This window comes from Arachis ipaensis, chromosome B4, assembly GCF_059453495.1.
Source record: "Arachis ipaensis isolate K30076 ecotype BB chromosome B4, ASM5945349v1, whole genome shotgun sequence".
NCBI lineage: Eukaryota > Viridiplantae > Streptophyta > Magnoliopsida > Fabales > Fabaceae > Arachis > Arachis ipaensis.
This window is the reverse complement of record NC_142439.1, coordinates 53,730,609-53,750,324: the sequence shown is the minus strand read 5'-3', so window position 1 is coordinate 53,750,324 and position 19,716 is coordinate 53,730,609. Positions and strand designations below refer to the sequence as shown.

The window sequence follows — 19,716 nt, the reverse complement described above, 5'->3', positions numbered from 1 at the left end:
CCATCATTCTAGCTTACGCCACGAAGATTCTGGTTGGGAGATCTAAGAGATATTCATTCTAGCTTATTTCAAGTAGAACGGAAGTGTTTGTCAGGCACGTGTTCATAGGGGAGAATGGTGATGAGCGTCACACATAATCATCACCTTCATCACGTTTTTGGGTGCGAATGGATATCTTAGAAGCGAAATAAGATGAATTGAATAGAAAACAGTAGTACTTTGCATTAATCTTTGAGGAACAGCAGAGATCCACACCTTAATCTATGGAGTGTAGAAACTCTACCGTTAAAAATACATAAGTGAAGGTCCAGGCATGGCCGAGATGGCCAGCCCCCAAAGTCTAAGAACAATGCGTTTAAAGATGATCCGAAGATGCCTCTTGAGTACTGTTGGATGCAGCTTGCATTCCATCCAGACTTTGAGAAATCATATTGACTTGCTGAGTTAATATTTTATTCTGAGCTAATATAGCATTCAGATTATCAATTTCAGGAACTCCCTTCTTCTGAGGCATCCCATTACTCACAGGATTCCTCTCAGAAGTGTACATGAACTGGTTATTAGCAACCATGTCAATGAGTTCTTGAGCTTCTGCAGGCGTTTTCTTTAGGTGAATGGATCCACCTGCAGAAGTATCCAATGACATCTTAGCTAATTCAGACAGACCATCATAGAATATATCCAGGATAGTCCATTCTGAAAGCATGTCAGAAGGACACTTTTTGGTCAGTTCCTTGTATCTCTCCCAAGCTTCATAGAGGGATTCACCTTCTTTCTGTCTGAAGGTTTGAACATCCACTCTAAGCTTACTCAGCTTTTGAGGAGGAAAGAACTTGGCTAAGAAAGCCTTGACCAGCTTATCCCAAGAGTTCAGGCTATCCTTAGGTTGAGAGTCCAACCATATTCTAGCTTTGTCTCTCACAGCAAAAGGGAAAAGCATGAGCATGTAGACTTCAGGATCTACTCCATTAGTCTTAACAGTATCACATATCTGCAAGAATTCAGTTAAGAACTGAAAAGGATCTTCAGATAGAAATCCCTGAAACTTGTAGTTCTGCTGCATCAGAGAAACTAATTGAGGTTTCAGCTCAAAATTGTTTGCTCGAATGGTAGGGATGAAGATGCTTCTTCCATGTAAATTGGAATTTGGTGCAGTAAAGTCACCGAGCATCCTCCTTGCATTATTATTATTTTTGGCTGCCATATCCTCTTCTTGTTCAAAAATTCCTATAAGGTTGTCTCTGGATTGTTATATTTTAGCTTCTCTTAGTTTCCTTTTCAGAGTCCTTTCAGGTTCAGGATCTGCTTCAATAAGAATGTTCTTGTCCTTGCTCCTACTTATATGACAAAGAAGGGAATAACAAAGAAAATATGGAATCCTCTATGTCACAGTATAGAGATTCCTTTGTGTGAGTAGAAGAGGAAAAGAATGTAATGTAAAAAAAGAGAAGGGAGGAGAATCCAAACACAAGGGTGAGGGGAGCAGAGATATGAGATGAAGAGAAGTGTTAGTAAGTAATAAATAAATAGAAGGAGATGGGAGAGAGGGAAGTTTTCGAAAGTTAAAAATTAAAATTTAAAGTTAGATTTCGAAAATAGTTTTTTTGAAAAAAAGTTAGTAATTTTTGAAAATTAGGAATGAAATAAAATTAAAATTAAAAATTGAAAACAATTAAAAAGAATTTTTGAAAAAGAGGGAGGTATTTTCGAAAATTAGAGAGGGGAAGTTAGTTAGGTAGTTTTGAAAGAGATAAGAAACAAACAAAAAGTTAATTAGTTAGTTGAAAAAGATTTGAAAATCAATTTTGAAAAGATAAGAAGATAAGAAGTTAGAAAAGATATTTTAAAATTAAACATTTTTGAAAAAGATATGTTTTAAAAAGATATGATAGAAAGATATGATTGAAATTAGTTTTGAAAAAGATTTGATTTTTAAAATCACAATTAATGACTTGATTCACAAGAAATCACAAGATATGATTCTAGAACTTAAAGTTTGAATCTTTCTTAACAAGTAAGTAACAAACTTGAAATTTTTGAATCAAAACATTAATTGTTGATGATATTTTCGAAAATATGATATAAAATTAAGAAAAAGATTTTTGAAAAATATTTTTAAAATTTTCGAAAATAAATAAGAAAAATGAAAAAGATTTTCTTTTTGAAAAAGATTTTGAAAAAGATAAGATTTTTAAATTGAAAATTTGATTTGACTCATAAGAGACAATTGAATTTTTAAAATTTTTGAAAAAGTCAATCCAAATTTTCAAAATTTATGAGTGAAAAAGGGAAAGGTATATTTTTTTGAATTTTGAATTTTTAATGATGAAAGAGAAAAACATGAAAAATGATGCAATGCATGAGAATTTTGGATCAAAGAATGTCATGAATGCAAGAACACTATGAATGTCAAGATGAACACCAAGAACACTTTGAAGATCAAGATGGACATCAAGACTTATGTTTGAAAATTTTTCAAGAAAAGAAAACATGCAAGACACCAAACCTATAAATTTTTCAGGTATAGACACTATGAATGCAAGAATGCATATGAAAAACAAGAAAAGACACAAAACAAGAAAATTTGAAGATCAAACAAGAAGACTGGCCAAGAACAACTTGAAGATCATGAAGAACACTATGAATGCATGAATTTTTGAAAAATGCATAAAAAATTTTTAGAAAAAATTTAATTGATACCAAACTTAAAAATTGACTCAAGTCTCAAACAAGAAACACAAAATATTTTTTGATTTTTATGATTTTATGATTTTTTTGGATTTTTTGAAAATTAGTGTGAAAAAGAAAAATAAGGATTCCAAAATTTTTAATATGAATTCCAGGAATCTTGTACTCTTAGTCTAAAGCTCCAATCCAAGGGTTAGACATGGCTCACTAGCCAGCCAAGCTTTAGAAGATACAAATCAGTCATACAACAGCAGGTGGATTAGGAACAGCTAGCTTGCTCTTGTGATGATGGTTTGGAAGCCTCAGTCCAAAAAAATTTAGACATGGCTTTACAGCCAGCCAGGCTTCAACATGTCACCATGAAACTCTAGAATTCATTCTTAAAAATATAGAATAATTTTCGAAAACAGATGAGAAATTTTTGAAAGATTTTTGAAAATTTTTTTTGAAAATAAAATAAAAAAAGAAAATTACCTAATCTGAGCAACAAGATGAACCATCAGTTGTCCAAACTCGAACAATCCTCGGTAATGGCGCCAAAAACTTGGTATGCAAAATTGTTACTCAGGTTGTAAAATTTGTTGTTCGTTCTCTCCCTGGCAATGCCGCCAACACACTGGTGCACAATACCATGGTCCAAACATAACTTCACAACTTCGCACAACTAACCAGCAAGTGCACTGGGTCGTCTAAGTAATAAAACCTTACGTGAGTAAGGGTCGATCCCACGGAGATTGTTGGTATGAAGCAAGCTATGGTCACCTTGTAAATCTCAGTCAGGCAGATATCAAATGGTTATAGTATTTTCGAATAATAATAATAAATAAACAGAAAATAAAGATAGAAATACTTATGTAATTCATTGGTGAGAATTTCAGACAAGCGTATAGAGATGCTTTCATTCCTCTGAATCTCTGCTTTCCTGCTATCTTCATCCAATCAGTCTTACTCCTTTCCATGGCAAGCTTTCTGTAAGGGCATCACCGTTGTCAATGGTTACATCCCATCCTCTTTGTGAAAATAGTCCAAATGCTCTGTCACGGCATGGCTAATCATCTGGAGGTTCTCGATCATACTGGAATAGGATTTACTATCCTTTTGCGTCTGTCACTACGCCCAGCACTCGCGAGTTTGAAGTCTGTCACAGCCATCCCTTCCCAGATCCTACTCGGAATACCACAGACAAGGTTTAGACTTTCCAGATCTCAGGAATGTCCATCCACGGGTTCTAACTTACACCACGAAGATACTAATAACACGGACTTGGTCCCCTGTATTAGATATCTAAGAGACATTCATTCTAGCTTGTTTGCATGTAGAACGGAAGTGTTTGTCAAGCACGCGTTCATGAGTGAGAATGATGATAAGCGTCACATAATCATCACATTCATCAAGTTCTTGGGAATGAATGGATATCTTAGAAGCTGAATAAGTTGAATTGAATAGAAAACAGTAGTACTTTGCATTAAATCATGAGGAACAACAGAGCTCCACACCTTAATCTATGGAGTGCAGAAACTCTACCGTTGAAAATACATAAGTGATAATGGTCCAGGCATGGCCGAATGGCCAGCCCCCATGATCTAAGAACTAAACATCCCCAGATGTAAATACAATAGTAAAAAGTCCTATTTATACTAAACTAGTTACTAGGGTTTACAGAAGTAAGTAATTGATGCATAAATCCACTTCCGGGGCTCACATGGTGTGTGCTTGGGTTGAGCTTGAAGTTTACACGTGGAGAGGTCATTCTTGGAGTTGAACGCCAGTTTGTAACGTGTTTCTAGCGTTCAACTCTGGTTTGTGACGTGTTTCTGGCGTTTAACTCCAGACTGCAGCATAGAACTGGAGTTCAATGCCCTTTTGCGTCGTCTAAACTCGGCCAAAGTATGGACTATTATATATTGCTGAAAATCCCTGGATGTCTACTTTCTAACGCAATTCGAAGCGCGCCATTTTGAGTTCTGTAGCTCCAGAAAATCCACTTTGAGTGTAGGGAGGTCAGAATCCAACAACATCAGCAGTCCTTCTTCTACCTCTGAATCTGATTTTTGCTCAAGTCCCTCAATTTCAGCCAGAAAATACCTGAAATCACAGAAAAACACATAAACTCATAGTAAAGTCCAGAAATGTGAATTTAACATAAAAACTAATAAAAACATCCCTAAAAGTAACTAGATCCCACTAAAAACATACTAAAAACAATGCCAAAAAGCGTATAAATTATCTGCTCATCACACTTTTACTATTGTATTCGCAGTTTTGGAACGAGGCTTATGCCATTATTCACATTTGCGGAGGCTGGCCATTCGGCCATGCCTACACCTTTCTCTTTTATGTATTTTCTACGGTGGAGTTTCTACACCACATAGATTAAGGTGCGGAGCTCTGCTGTTCTTCATGAATTAATGCAAGTACTATTGTTTTTCTTTCAATTCACGCTTACTTCTTCTCTAAGATATACTCTCGTACTTAATTCAGTTAAGTCAGAATGAAGGGGTGACCCATGACAATCACCCACTATCTTTATTACTCCCTTAGCCAAGATCCGCATGCCTGACAACCACAAAGCGGTCTACATGATGTTCAACGTAGTCATTGAACGACAGCCGAAGTATATTCTCTTGGGTCTCTAATCCACGGACTGAGTCAGGAGGTTAGAACCTTCGTGGTATAGAATAGAACCAATTGGCAGCATTCTTGAGATCCGGAAAGTCTAAACCTTGTCTATGGTATTCCGAGTAGGATCTAGGAAGGGATGACTGTGACGAGCTTCAAACTCGCAAATGTTGGGCATAGTGATAGTCTGCAAAAGGATAGAGAGATCCTATTCCGACGCTAGTGAGAACCGACAGATGATTAGCCGTGCGGTAGCTGTACCTGGTATTTTTCATTCGAGACAAGAAATCCGACAGTTGATTAGCCGTGCAGAAACCGTACCTAGTATTTTTCATCCGAGAGGATCATACAGCTTGCCATTGAAGGGAGCACGCATGATTGGAAGAAGAAAATAGGAAATCAGAGGTTCAGAAGCAACAAAGCATCTCCAAACACTTATCTGAAATTCGCCTGACTAAGATTTACAGGATGACCATAACTTGCTTCAAGCCGACAATCTCCGTGGAATCGACCCCTTACTCACGTAAGGTATTACTTGGACGACTAAGTGCACTTGCTGGTTAGTTATGCTTAGTTGTGAAAAGTGTGATCACAATTTCATGCACCAAGTTTTTGGCGCCGTTGCTGGGGATTGTTCGAGTTTGAACAACTGACGGTTCATCTGGTTAAGTATTTACTATTTTTATTTTCGAAAAAAAAATAAAATACAAAAAAAATTAATAAAATCATAAAAACAAAAATATTTGTGTTTCTTGTTTCAGTCTTGTGTCAAATTTTAAGTTTGGTGTCAACTGCATTTTTTTATTTTCTTAAAATTTTCGAAAATCCTTGCATTGTGTTCTTCTTTGATCTTCAAGTTGTTCTTGATGATTTTCCTTGTTTGATCTTTAATTTTTCTTGTTTTGTGTCTTTTCTTGTTTTTCATATGCATTTTCGAATTATTAGTGTCTAAACATTAAAAAGTTCTAAGTTTGGTGTCTTGCATATCTTTCTTTTCTTAAAAATTTTCAAAAATATGTTCTTGATGTTCATCTTGACATTCAAAGTGTTCTTGGTGTTCATGCTGACATTCAAAGTGTTCTTGCATGCATTACTTGTTTTGATCTTAAATTCGTATATCTTGTGTCATTTTGTTATTTTTCTCTTTCTTTATTAATTCAAAAATAAAAAATAATATCTTTCCCTTATTTTACTCATAAATTTCAAAATTTTGGGTTGACTTAGTCAAAAATTTTCAAAATTTAGTTGTTTCTTGTTAGTCAAGTCAAAATCTCAATTTAAAAACTTTATCTTTTCAAATCTTTTTCAAAAATAAAATCTTTTTCATTTTTCTTTAATGTTTTCCAAAAATTTTTTAATTAATTTTCAAAATCTTTCTCTTAATTTTATTTCATAATTTTTGAAATAATTGCTAACATTTAATGTTTTGATTCAAAAATTTCAAGTTTATTACTTTCCTGTTAAGAAAGGTTCAATCTTTAAATTCTAGAATCATATCTTTTAGTTTCTTGTTAGTCAAGTCATCAACTTTAATTTTCAAAATCAAATCTTTTTAATTTCTTTTTCAAATCTTTTTCAAAATAAATTTCAATCATATCTTTTTAAAAATTTAGTTTCAAAATATTTTTCTAACTTCTTATCTTTTCAAAATTTATTTTCAAATCCTTATCAATTAACTACTTGACTTTTTGTTTGATTTTAAAAAGTTTTATATTTCTTATCTTTTTCAAAACCACCTAACTACTTTTCTCTCTCTCTAATTTTCGAAAACCACTAACCACTTTTTCAAAATTCTTTTTAATTAACTAATTGTTTTAAATTCTAATTTTATTTTATCTCTTTTAATATTTTCGAAACTAACATAATTAATTAAATAAAAATAAATTTTTTTTCTTTTAATTAATGTTTGATTACTCTCTCTCTTATCTCTTTCTATTTATTTTATTTATTTACTAACACTTCTCTTCTACTCATCTAAAAATTCGAACCCTCTTTCTTTGTGTTCGAATTTCTTCTTCCTTCTTCATTCTATTCTTCTTTTGCCCTAACACATAAAGGAATCTCTATACTGTGACATAGAGGATTTCTCTTCTTTTCTATTCTCTTCTTTTTCATATGAGCAAAAATAGGGATAAAGATATTCCTGTTGAAGCTGATCCTGAACCTGAAAGGACTCTGAAGAGGAAGCTAAGAGAAGCTAAAGCACAACACTCTGGGGAGGACCTTACAGAAATTTTTGAAAAGGAAGTAGACATGGCAGCCGAACCCAACAACAATGGTGGAGATGCAAGGAAGATGCTTGGTGACTTTACTGCACCAACTTCCGACTTCTATGGAAGAAGCATCTCAATTCTTGCAATTGGAGCAAACAACTTTGAGCTTAAACCTCAATTAATTTCTCTAATGCAGCATAATTGCAAGTTTCATGGACTTCCATTGGAAGATCCTCATCAGTTCTTAGCTGAATTCTTGCAAATCTATGACACTGTTAAGACCAATGGGGTTAATCTCGAGGTCTACAGACTTATGCTTTTCCCCTTTGCTGTAAGAGACAGAGCTAGGATATGGTTGGACTCACAACCTATACAAAGCCTGAACTCTTGGGAAAAGTTGGTCAATGTTTTCTTGGCCAAATTCTTTCCACCTCAAAAGTTGAGCAAGCTTAGAGTGGAAGTCCAAACCTTCAGACAGAAGGAAGGTGAATCCCTCTATGAAGCTTGGGAAAGATACAAGCAGTTGATCAGAAGGTGTCCTTCTGACATGCTTTCAGAATGAAGCATCTTATGTATATTCTATGATGGTCTGTCTGAATTGTCCAAGATGTCATTGGACCACTCTGCTGGTGGATCTCTTCATCTGAAGAAAATGCCTGCAGAAGCCCAGGAACTCATTGAGATGGTTGCAAATAACTAGTTCATGTATACTTCTGAAAGAAATCCTGTGAATAATGGGATGACTTAGAAGAAAAGGAGTTCCTGAGATTGATACCCTGAATGCCATATTGGCTAAGAATAAAATATTGACTCAGCAAGTCAATATGATTTCTCAGAATCTGACTGGAATGCAAGCTACATTCGGCAGTGCTAAAGAAGCCTCCTCTGAAGGATAAGCTTATGACCCCAAGAATCCTGCAATGGAAGAGGTGAATTACATGGGGGAATCCTATGGAAACTTTTATAATCCTTCATGGAGGAATCATCCTAATTTCTTATCGAAGGATCAGCAGAAGCCTAATCAAGGCCTCAATAATAATAATGGTGGGAGAAATAAGTTTGGAAATAACAAGCCTTTTCCATCATCTTCTCAACAACAGACAGAGAATTTTAAGCAGAGCCTCTCTGACTTAGCAACCATAGTCTCTGATCTATCGAAGACCACTCTCAGTTTCATGACTGAAACAAGGTCCTCTATCAGAAATTTGGAGGCACAAGTGGGTCAGCTAAGTAAAAGAGTTATTGAAATCCCTCCTAGTACTCTCCCAAGCAATACAGAAAAGAATCCAAAGAGAGAGTGCAAGGCCATCAATATACCCAAACTGGCCGAACCTATATAGGAGGAAGAGGCAGTGATTTCCAGTGAGGAAGACCTCAATGGACGTCCACTGACCACTAAGGAGTTCCCTTCTGAGGAACCAAAGGAATCTGAGGCTCACACAGAGACCATAGAGATTCCACTGAACTAACTATTGCCATTCATGAGCTCTGATGACTATTCTTCCTCTGAAGAGGATGAAGATATTGTTGAAGACAAAGCTGCTCAGTATCTAGGAGCAATCATGAAGCTGAATGCCAAGTCATTTGGTAATAAGACTTGGAAGGATGAACTTCCATTGCTCATCAATAAACTGAATGCTTTGGTTCAACTGAAATTACCTCAGACGAAACCGGATCCCGGAAAGTTCTTAATCCCCTGTACCATAGGCACCATGACCTTTGAGAAGGCTCTGTGTGACCTGGGGTCAGGAATAAACCTCATGCCACTCTCTGTAATGGAGAAACTGGGGATCTTTGAGGTACAAGCTGCAAGAATCTCACTAGAGATGGCAGACAAATCAATGAAACAGGCTTATGGACTTGTAGAGGATGTCCTAGTGAAGGTTGAAGGCTTATACATCCATGCTGACTTCATAATCCTAGACACTGGGAAGGATGAGGATGAATCCATTATCCTTGGAAGACCCTTTCTAGCCACAGCAAGAGCTATGATTGATGTGGATAGAGGAGAGTTAGTCCTTCAATTAAATGAGGACTACCTTGTGTTTAAGGCTCAAGGATCTTCTTCTATAACCATGGAAAGGAAGCATAAAAAGCTTCTCTCAATACAGAGTCAAACAGAACCCCCACACTCAACTTCTAAGTTTGGTGTTGGGAGGCCACCAATAAACTCTAAGTCTCTGTGAAGCTCTCTAAGAGCTTCACTGTCAAGCTATTGACATTAAAGAAGCGCTTATTGGGAGGCAACCCAATGTTATTTAATTATATTTATTCATAGACATTTGTTTTCCATTGTCATGTTATGTTTTCTTTAGGTAGATGATCATGTGGAGTCACAAAAATAGCTGCAGAATTAAAGCGGAATAAAAAAAGTATCAAAAATAGCACACCCTGGAGGACAGGCTTATTTGCGTTTAAACGCCAGTAAGGATAGTAGAATGGGTGTTTAACGCCCAGTCTGGCAGCATTCTGGGCGTTAAACGCCAGAATTGGCAGACAGACTGGCGTTTAATGCTAGAAAAGGGTGTCTGGTGTCTGGTTGGCGTTATACGCCAGAATTGGCAGACAGAATGGCGTTTAGCGCCAGAAAAGGTAGCAGAGATGGTGTTAAACGCCAAAAATGGCACACAGAGGGTGTTTAAACGCCAGAAAGGTGCAGGGACCAGAATTCCTTGACACCTCAGGATCTATGGACCCTACAAGATTCCCACCTACCCTAATTCACTCTCTCTCCTCTTCACACCTTTCCATAACACTCTTCCCCAAATACCCTTGACCAATCACATCAATACCTCTTCCCCAAAATAACCTCCACCAATCACCTCCATTTCTCCTCCAAAACCATCATACAACCCACCTACCCCCACCCATTCAAACTCAAACCATCTCCCTCCCAAACCCAACCCCTATTACAAGAATTCCTTCTCCACTCCTGTATAAGCCCCTCATCACTCCTTCACTTTCACACATCATAACCACCTAAAACCCCCCTTGGCCGAATCGTTGTCACACCTCTATCTCCTCCGTCTCTTCTTCCTCTAATCCTTTCTTTCTTCTTTTGCTCGAGGATGAGCAAACCTTTTAAGTTTGGTGTGCAAAAAAGCTCTGCTTTTTGTTTTTCAATTACCATTAATGGCACCTAAGGCCGGAGAAACCTCTAAGAAAAGGAAAGGGAAGGAAGTTTCTTCCAACTCCGAGTCATGGGAGATGGAGAGATTCATCTCAAAAGCCCATCACTAAAAAGAGGATGAAGCAAATAAGAGAGGCCGCTCATGGACCTCAACAAGAGCATGAGGAAATTCCTCACCAAGAAATCCCTGAGATGCCTCAAGGGATACACTTTCCTCCACAAGGCTATTTGGAGCAACTCAACACCTCTTTAGAAGATTTGAGTTCTAACATGGAGCAACTAAGGATAGAGCACCAAGAGCACTCCATTATCCTCAATAAAATCAAAGAGGACCAAAAGGCCATGAGAGAGGAGCAACAAAAGCAAGGAAGAGACATAGAGGAGCTAAAGCACTCCATAGGATCTTCAAGAGGAAGAACTAGCCGCCGTCACTAAGGTAGACCCGTTCTTTAATTTCCTTGTTCATATTTTTCTATTTTTTGGTTTCTATGCTTTATGCTTTGTCTATGTTTTTGTCTTTATTACATGATCATTAGTGTTTAGTGTCTATGTCTTAAAGCTTTGAATGATTCCATGAATCCTTGACCTTTCTTAAATGAAATATGTTTTCTGAAAAAGAAAAAGAAGTACATGACTTTCGAAATTTATCTTGAAATTAGCTTAATAATTTTGATGTGGTGGCAATACTTTTTGTTTTCTAAATGAATACTCGAACAGTGCATATTTTTTATAATGAAGTTTATGAACGTTAAAATTTTTTGCTCCTGAAAGAATAATGAAAAAGTAGAAATGTTATTGATAATCTGAAAAATCATAAAATTGATTTTTGAAGCAAGAAAAAGCAGTGAAAAACACAAAGCTTGCGGAAAAAAAATGCAAAAAATAAAGAAAAAAAGAAAGAGAAAGAAAAAGCAAGCAGAAAAAGCCAATAACCCTTTAAACCAAAAGGCAAGGATAAAGAGGATTCAAGGCTTTGAGCATTAATGGATAGGAGGGCCCAAAGGAATAAAATCCTGGCATAAGCAGCTAAATCAAGCTGTCCCTAACCATGTGCTTGTGTCATGAAGGTCCAAGTGAAAAGCTTGAGAATGAGTGGTTAAAGTCGTGGTCTAAAGCAAAAAGAGTATGCTTAAGAACTCTGGGCACCTCTAACTGAGGACTTTAGCAAAGCTGAGTCACAATCTGAAAAGGTTCACCCAGTTAAGTGTCTGTGGCATTTATGTATCCAGTGGTAATACTTGAAAACAAAATGCTTAGGGTCACGGCCAAGACTCATAAAGTAGCTGTGTTCAAGAATCAACATACTAAACTAGGAGAATCAATAACACTATCTGAATTCTGAGTTCCTATGGATGCCAATCATTCTGAACTTCAAAGGATAAAGTGAGATGCCAAAACTGTTCAGAAGCAAAAAGCTACTAGCCCCGCTCATCTAATTAAAACTAATCTTCATTGATAATTTTGGAATTTATTATATTTTCTCTTATTTTTATCCTATTTTGTTTTTAGTTGCTTGGGGACAAGCAACAATTTAAGTTTGGTGTTGTGATGAGCGGATAATTTATACCCTTTTTGGCATTATTTTTATATAGTTTTTAGTATGTTTTAATTACTTTTTATTATATTTTTATTAGTTTTTATGCAAAAATCACATTTCTAGACATTACTATGGGTTTGTGTATTTTTCTGTAATTTCAGGTATTCTCTGGCTGAAATTGAGGGACCTGAGCAAAAATCTGACTCAGAGGCTGAGAAAGGACTGCAGATGCTGTTGGATTCTGACCCTCCTTCACGCGAAGTGGATTTTCTGGAGCTACAGAAGCCCAATTGGAGCGCTCTCAATTGCATTAGAAAGTCGACATCCTGGGCTTTCCAGAAATATATAATAGTCCATACTTTGCCCGAGATTTGATGGCCCAAACTGTTCAAACGCCCACTAGAGACCCTTTTCTGGCGTAAAACGCCAAAACTGGCACCAAAGCTGGCGTTTAACTCCATGAATGGCCTATGCACGTGAAAGCTTCAATGCTCAGCCCAAGCACACACCAAGTGGGCCTCGGAAGTGGATTTCTGCACTATCTGCACTTAGTTACTTATTTTCTGTAATCCCTAGTAACTAGTTTAGTATAAATAGCACTTTTACTATTGTATTCGTAGTTTTGGAACGAGGCTTATGCCATTATTCACATTTGGGGAGGCTGGCCATTCAGCCATGCCTATACCTTTTTCTCTTATGTATTTTCTACGGTGGAGTTTCTACACCTCATAGATTAAGGTGCGGAGCTCTACTGTTCTTCATGAATTAATGCAAGTACTATTGTTTTTCTTTCAATTCACGCTTACTTCTTCTCCAAGATATACTTTCGCACTTAATTCAGTTAAGTCAGAATGAAGGGGTGACCCGTGACAATCACCCACTATCTTTGGTACTCGCTTAGTCATTGGATGATAGCCGGAGTATATTCTCTTGGGTCTCTAATCTACGGACCGAGTCCGGAGGTTAGAACCTTCGTGGTATAGGCTTGAACCAATTGGCAGCATTCCTGAGATCCAGAAAGTCTAAACCTTGTCTGTGGTATTCCGAGTAGGATCTGGGAAGGGATGACTGTGACGAGCTTCAAACTCGCGAATGTTGGGTGCAGTGACAATGTGCAAAAGGATAGAGAGATCCTATTCCGTCGCTAGTGAGAACCGACAGATGATTAGCCGTGCGGTAGCTGTACCTGGTATTTTTCATCCGAGACGAGAAATTTGACAGTTGATTAGCCATGCAGAAACTGTACCTGGTATTTTTCATCCGAGAGGATCATACATCTTGCCATGGAAGGGAGCACGCATGATTGGAAGAAGAGAATAGGAAAGCAGAGGTTCAGAACCAACGAAGCATCTCCAAACGCTTTTCTGAAATTCCCACCAATGAATTACATAAGTATCTTTATTTTAATTTATGTTTTACTTATCTTTTAATTATTAAAATCTCATAACCATTTGAGTCCATCTGACTAAGATTTACAGGATGACCATAGCTTGCTTCAAGCCGACAATCTCCGTGGGATCGACCCTTACTCACGTAAGGTATTACTTGGACGACCCAGTGCACTTTCTGGTTAGTTGTGCGGAGTTGTGAAAAGTGTGATCACCATTTCGTGCACCACTTATTCATTGTTTCTTTCATTTTTTGCTTGCCAACGTTAGAGCTGCCGTTGGAGGTCTAACTTTGCCTCCAACATTGGCTTTTCTTTACTTCCTTCTTGTTCTTTTTTCTTCCAAGGATTGTTAATTTCAAAGGTTTCATAAACAGCAACCAAGTTCATACTATAGAGGACATTCTACCCTTTTGTTTTTATTAGTGATCTTGCTAAACAATCAAACATAACCCACCACTTACCTTTATTCTATTTCCTACCAACTTGGACATTTACACTTCCTGTTTCAAAACATTTTTCTTTATTCAATTGAACGTAGAAAGGGGACCAGATATACATTCAAGCAAATTGAAAATGAAATAAAAAAGACACCTAGACTAGCACACTTATTAAAGAAAACAAACAAAAGAAATTTGCATGACTTCAATTAAAAACTAACTATCAACTAAAATTGGAAACATGTTCTTTCTTATTTAGATATGATAAACAAGGAGCAAGTCCACCTTTCATTCCTTAGCTTGCTTATCCTTCTTCTTCTTCTTCTCTTCCTCTTGCTTGCTAGTTTCTCCCTTGCCTTTTTGTTTCCCCTATAGCTTTGTCCAGAATCCAGCTTTCTTCATTTTCTTCTTCACTGCCTCTTCATGGCGTAATGCTCTCTCTACTTCCAAGTCACCTAGCTTCTCAAAGTCTTCATCATACCTCAGAATTGCTGGGTTTAGATCAGGCATATATTCCTGTACGTAGTTGAGCTTGGTTTGAGCATTCATGTCATAATCACATTGATTTTCATATCTTGCATTGTGAAGAGTAGTAAATTCCTTGAATGCTCTCATGCCATCAATGCGATGTTGGGTAAGCTCTTGCATTTATTTTTCTAAATGGTCCTGCCTCTCTATTACTTGGTTGATGGATTAAGAGAGTTGAGAGGATTGCTCATCATGTTGTTCCCTTAAATTCATCTTCAAATCTTTTTGTTGATTTATGAGAATAAATTGGAAGTGCCTCTGATGCTCTTGGCTTCACAAAAACTGCCTTGACAGCTCGTCAATGGCTTCTTGCATTCCACTCATATCTATAGAGGCATGTGTTGAGGCTTGAGCTGGTTGTTCCTCTTGTTGCTCCCTTTCTTGATGATGCTCTTCTTCTGGTGGTTCCTCCACTTGTTTTCCTCCCTCCTTTTTCCCCTTTTTGGTAATCTTTGTTGTTGAGCTGTGGTGACATGCGTCATTCGTTCAAGAGTGATCGGCATGCCCGGGTGTAACCAAACAGGATTTGTATCCTCTAAGGGCACCCTAGCCTTCATGTACAAGCGGATGATGATGCTTGGGTAGTGGAGCCAAGATTCAGAGGAGCTCTTTTCAGAAATCTTTTGAATATCATTAGCAATAAGCTCATGAACTTTAATCTCTCCTTCTACTATAATGCAGTGCACTATAGTGGCTCTCTTGATGTTAACCTCTGAGGTGTTTATAGTGCTTAAGATGGATCTCTTTACAAGTTCATACCATCCCTTGGCTTTTGGGATGAGATCTCCTTTCTTGAGGAACTTTGGTGCTCCATTAGCGTATCTCACTGGTGCACGAAATTGTGATCTCAGGCAACGGTGCCAGAAACTCTGTACGCACGTCTTAATAAATCGTTTTCCATTCACAACTTCAATATAACTAACCAGCAAGTGCACTGGGTCGTCCAAGTAATAAACCTTACATGAGTAAGGGTCGATCCCACGGAGATTGTCGGCTTGAAGCAAGCTATGGTCACCTTGTAAATCTCAGTCAGGCGGATAATAATTGATTATGGAGTTTTTGAAAATAATACTAATTAAACAGAAAATAAAGATAGAAATACTTATGTATATCACTGGTGAGAATTTCAGATAAAGGTATAGAGATGCTTTCGCCCCTCTGAATCTCTGCTTTCCTGCTGTCTTCATCCAATCAGTCTTACTCCTTTCTATGGCTGGCTTTATGTAAGGACATCACCGTTGTCAATGGCTACTTTTTATCCTCTCTGGATAATGGTCCGATGCGCTGTCACTACATGGCTAATCATCTGGAGGCATCACCCTTGTCAATGGCTGCATCCTATCCTCTGGTGAAAATGGTCCAAATGCTCTGTCACAGCACGGCTAATCATCTGAGGTTCTCGATCATACTGGAATAGGATTCACCCTCCTTTTGCGTCTGTCACTACGCCCAGCACTCGCGAGTTTGAAGTTCGTCACAGTCATTCAATCCCAGAGTCCTACTCGGAATACCAAAGACAAGGTTTAGACTTTCCGGACTCTCATGAATGCCGCCATCTATCTAGCTTATACCACGAAGATTCTGATTAAGAGATCCAAGAGATACCCATTCAATCTAAGGTGGAACGGAAGTGGTTGTCAGGCACGCGTTCGTGGGGGAATGATGATGATTGTCACGTTCATCACATTCAGGTTGAAGTGCGAATGAATATCTTAGAAGCGGAATAAGTTGAATTGAATAGAAAAACAGTAGTACTTTGCATTAATCTTTGAGGAACAGCAGAGCTCCACACCTTAATCTATGGAGTGCAGAAACTCTACCGTTTGAAAATATATAAGTGAATATAGCGTAAGCATGGCCGAGTGGCCAGCCTCCTATGGAGGTCTAGAGATCTAAAAATGATCAAAAGATGGTTCCAAAGATGTCTAATACAATAGTAAAAAGTCCTATTTATAATAAACTAGCTACTAGGGTTTACAGAAGTAAGTAATTGATGCATAAATCCACTTCCGGGGCCCACTTGGTATGTGCTTGGGCTGAGATTGAATGTTACACGTGCAGAGATCATTCTTGGAGTTGAACTCCAGTTTGTAACGTATTTCTGGCGTTCAACTCTGGCTTGTGACGTGTTTCTGGCGTTTAACTCCAGACAGCAGCGTAGAACTGGCGTTCAACGCCCTTTTACGTCATCTAAACTCGGCCAAAGTATTGACTATTATATCTTGCTGGAAAGCCCTGGATGTCTACTTTCCAACGCAATTAGAAGCGAGCCATTTTGAGTTCTGTAGCTCCAGAAAATCCACCTTGAGTGCAGGAAGGTCAGAATCCAACAGCATCAGCAGTCCTTCTTCAACCTCTGAATCTGATTTTTGCTCAAGTCCCTCAATTTCAGCCAGAAAATACCTAAAATCACAGAAAAATACACAAACTCATAGTAAAGTCCAGAAATGTGAATTTAACATAAAAACTAATGAAAACATCCCTAAAAGTAACTAGATTCTACTAAAAATATACTAAAAACAATGCCAAAAAGCGTATAAATTATCCGCTCATCACTCACCCAGTCAGCTCTGACCACACAAATATCGCTGGCAATCTCATCGCACTTCAGGTCGCCATTCATTTTCTCATGATAACTAGCTTTATCAAAACTTACTGCCTTTAGGTCGAGAGCCTTCATGATGGCTTTTGGACTAAAATCAACTTCTACACCTCTTACATAATTTTTGTAAGAGGTGTCAACTTTTGATGTCCTTCCTCGCTGCATTGGTATAGAACTCCTTAACTATGTTGATATTGATTTTTGTGATTAGAGTGGTGAGGGTATCCCATCTTCTTTTTGTGATATTCTCTCTGATCTCTTGGCATTCAATCTCAAGAAGTACGAATGAAATTTCTGCAAGTACTTTCTTGGGTCTCATCCATTCATAGTGTACTTCATGGAAGGCCGAATTGAATGTCCATTTATCATAGGGAGTTTCTTCTTCCTCCTCAACCGGTTCCTTTCCCCTCCTTTTCTTGAAGCTTGATGAAGTTGCCATGGTTGCCTTAGAGGTGGCCGAATAGAAGATGTAGACTGATGAGGAGGAATGGCTAGTGTGACTTGTGTAATATAGTACGAGAATGTGGCTTGGAGGTGAAGTAAAGTGTTGATGAACAGAAATTTCTCGTGTGGTCTAGAATTTCACAAATGAAATCTCGTTGCAAGTATAGTTCTAAACTAACAAACAATTCCCCCAATAAAAATAAACCAAGTATTTAAACCTCGGGTCGTCTCTCAAGGAATTGCAGGGAAGTGTTCTTGTTATTGTCTAGGAAAGGATATTTTGGGGTTTTTGGAATAAGGAATAAGAAATGTAAATGGCAAAAGAAATAAACTAACAACTAAGAAAGCTCTTGGCAAGGTGTGAGAACTAGAAGTCCTATCCTTATTATCATCATCAATTGTGACAAGAATTGTCCATTGCTCCACTTAGTTAACCTCAAACTATGAAGGAAAGTCAAGTGGATATCAACTTGAGACCACAAGTCCTAGTCAAATCATAATGAAAGACTAGCTTTAGTGGCATTCAAGTCAACTAGAAATTTTCAATTATCAATCAACAAAAGAGTTTGATAACTCAAGAGTCTCCAATTACTCAACCTAAGCCAAGAGGAGAAAAATCTACTCTAACATCCTTCCAAGCATTTTGTCAAACACTTTGAGGACTAAAGAAAGCGAAATTAACATGAAATACCACAAATTGCATTAAAGGAAATTGAAATTGACAAGAGTGTTTATAACATAAACATAACCAAAATGAGAAAATAACAAGAGAAGAAAGGAAAATCAAAGCACTACAACAAGGAGTTGTAAAGAGAATAAGATGAAAACATGAAATTAAACCTAGATCTAAGAGAGATTAACCTAATCATAACCTAATTCTAGAGAGAAGAGAGAGCTTCTCTCTCTAGAAACTAACTAAAGGCTCATCATAACTACACTAAGTACTCCCCCCTTTCTCAAGCTTGAATTCTGCATGAAATAGTCTCTGGAATCCATTGGATTTGGGCCTGGAAAGCTTAGAAATCCTCCCCAGTGTTTTCACTTTAATGAGGTCACGTGCGAGCTACGACGCATATGCGTGGGTCACGCGTACGTGTCACTTGGCATTTTGCTTTCCACGCGTACGCATCATGTCACGTGTACGCTTCGCCATGCGACTTCATCTTCCACGCGTGTGCGTATGTCATGCGTGGGCGTCGATTCATGCACTCCAAATCCTTGATTTTCCATGTGTTCTCCACTTTGCGTGCTTTTCTCTTCAATCCTTTGATCCATTCCTAGCCTTTTCGACCTGAATCCACTAACAAACACATTAAGGCATCTAGTGGAATCAAAGGGAATTTAAAACTAACAAATTAAAGGCCTAAAAGCATGTTTTTATACTTAAGCACAAATTAAGGGAGAATCACAAAACCATACTATTTCAATGAATAAATGTGAGAAAAATTGATGAAATCCTCTAAATTCAACACAAGATAAACCCTAAAAATAGGGTTTATCATGTGTATAACCAAGTGGAATAAGAAATGGTTTGAATAAAGGAAGGGCACGACTATGGTTAAAAGTGAAGAAAGGTTCTAAGAAGTAAACTATGTAGCTTGGGGTTGTGAAACTCGGTCTCATTAAAGCTTTTTATAGCAAGACTTAATGAAGAATGAATGGTGAGGATGCACTTGTGATGGTGAAAATGGATGGCTTGCATGTAAGATGGAGTGAAGACAAGGATTGCCTCCTTATTAGGGGGAGAGGGGAAGGTTCGGTCATTAAGGTGGCACACCTAACCACCCAATGTGCAGAATTTTGCTTCCCAAGGAGCTCTTCCATGGACATGTGACTTGCCTTTTCAGCCCTAGGATTGCCGTGCCACTCCCTTGGCTTGTCTTCTCCTTCAATCTCCTTTTCCATGTACCTATTCACCACAACAAAACAAAAAAAAATCAAAGTTCTACATTTAGCGGCAAAATAATAAAAGGTAATAACTAATTTTTGAAATTTTGGTTAAGTGTTCCTCATGAAACAATAACTAGCCGTGACTTTAATGCTCATATGTACAACCTTGGTGGACACCAAACTTAGTGTTTGGCGATGTGGTTCAAAGAGTTAATTCACTTCCTAGAATGCACATCCT

General features: G+C 37.6%; 2 non-coding genes across 2 annotated transcripts; one reads left to right on the top strand and one right to left on the bottom strand.

The window, feature by feature from the left end:
* Positions 1-700: 700 nt before the first annotated feature.
* Positions 701-808, top strand: LOC148567609 (small nucleolar RNA R71). Its single transcript, XR_015882718.1, has one exon. It is a non-coding gene; the product is annotated as a small nucleolar RNA R71 (small nucleolar RNA).
* A 7,157-nt stretch (positions 809-7,965) lies between these two features.
* On the bottom strand, positions 7,966-8,073 carry LOC148567608 (small nucleolar RNA R71). The gene has a single exon (XR_015882323.1). It is a non-coding gene; the product is annotated as a small nucleolar RNA R71 (small nucleolar RNA).
* Between the last annotated feature and the right edge of the window lie 11,643 nt (positions 8,074-19,716).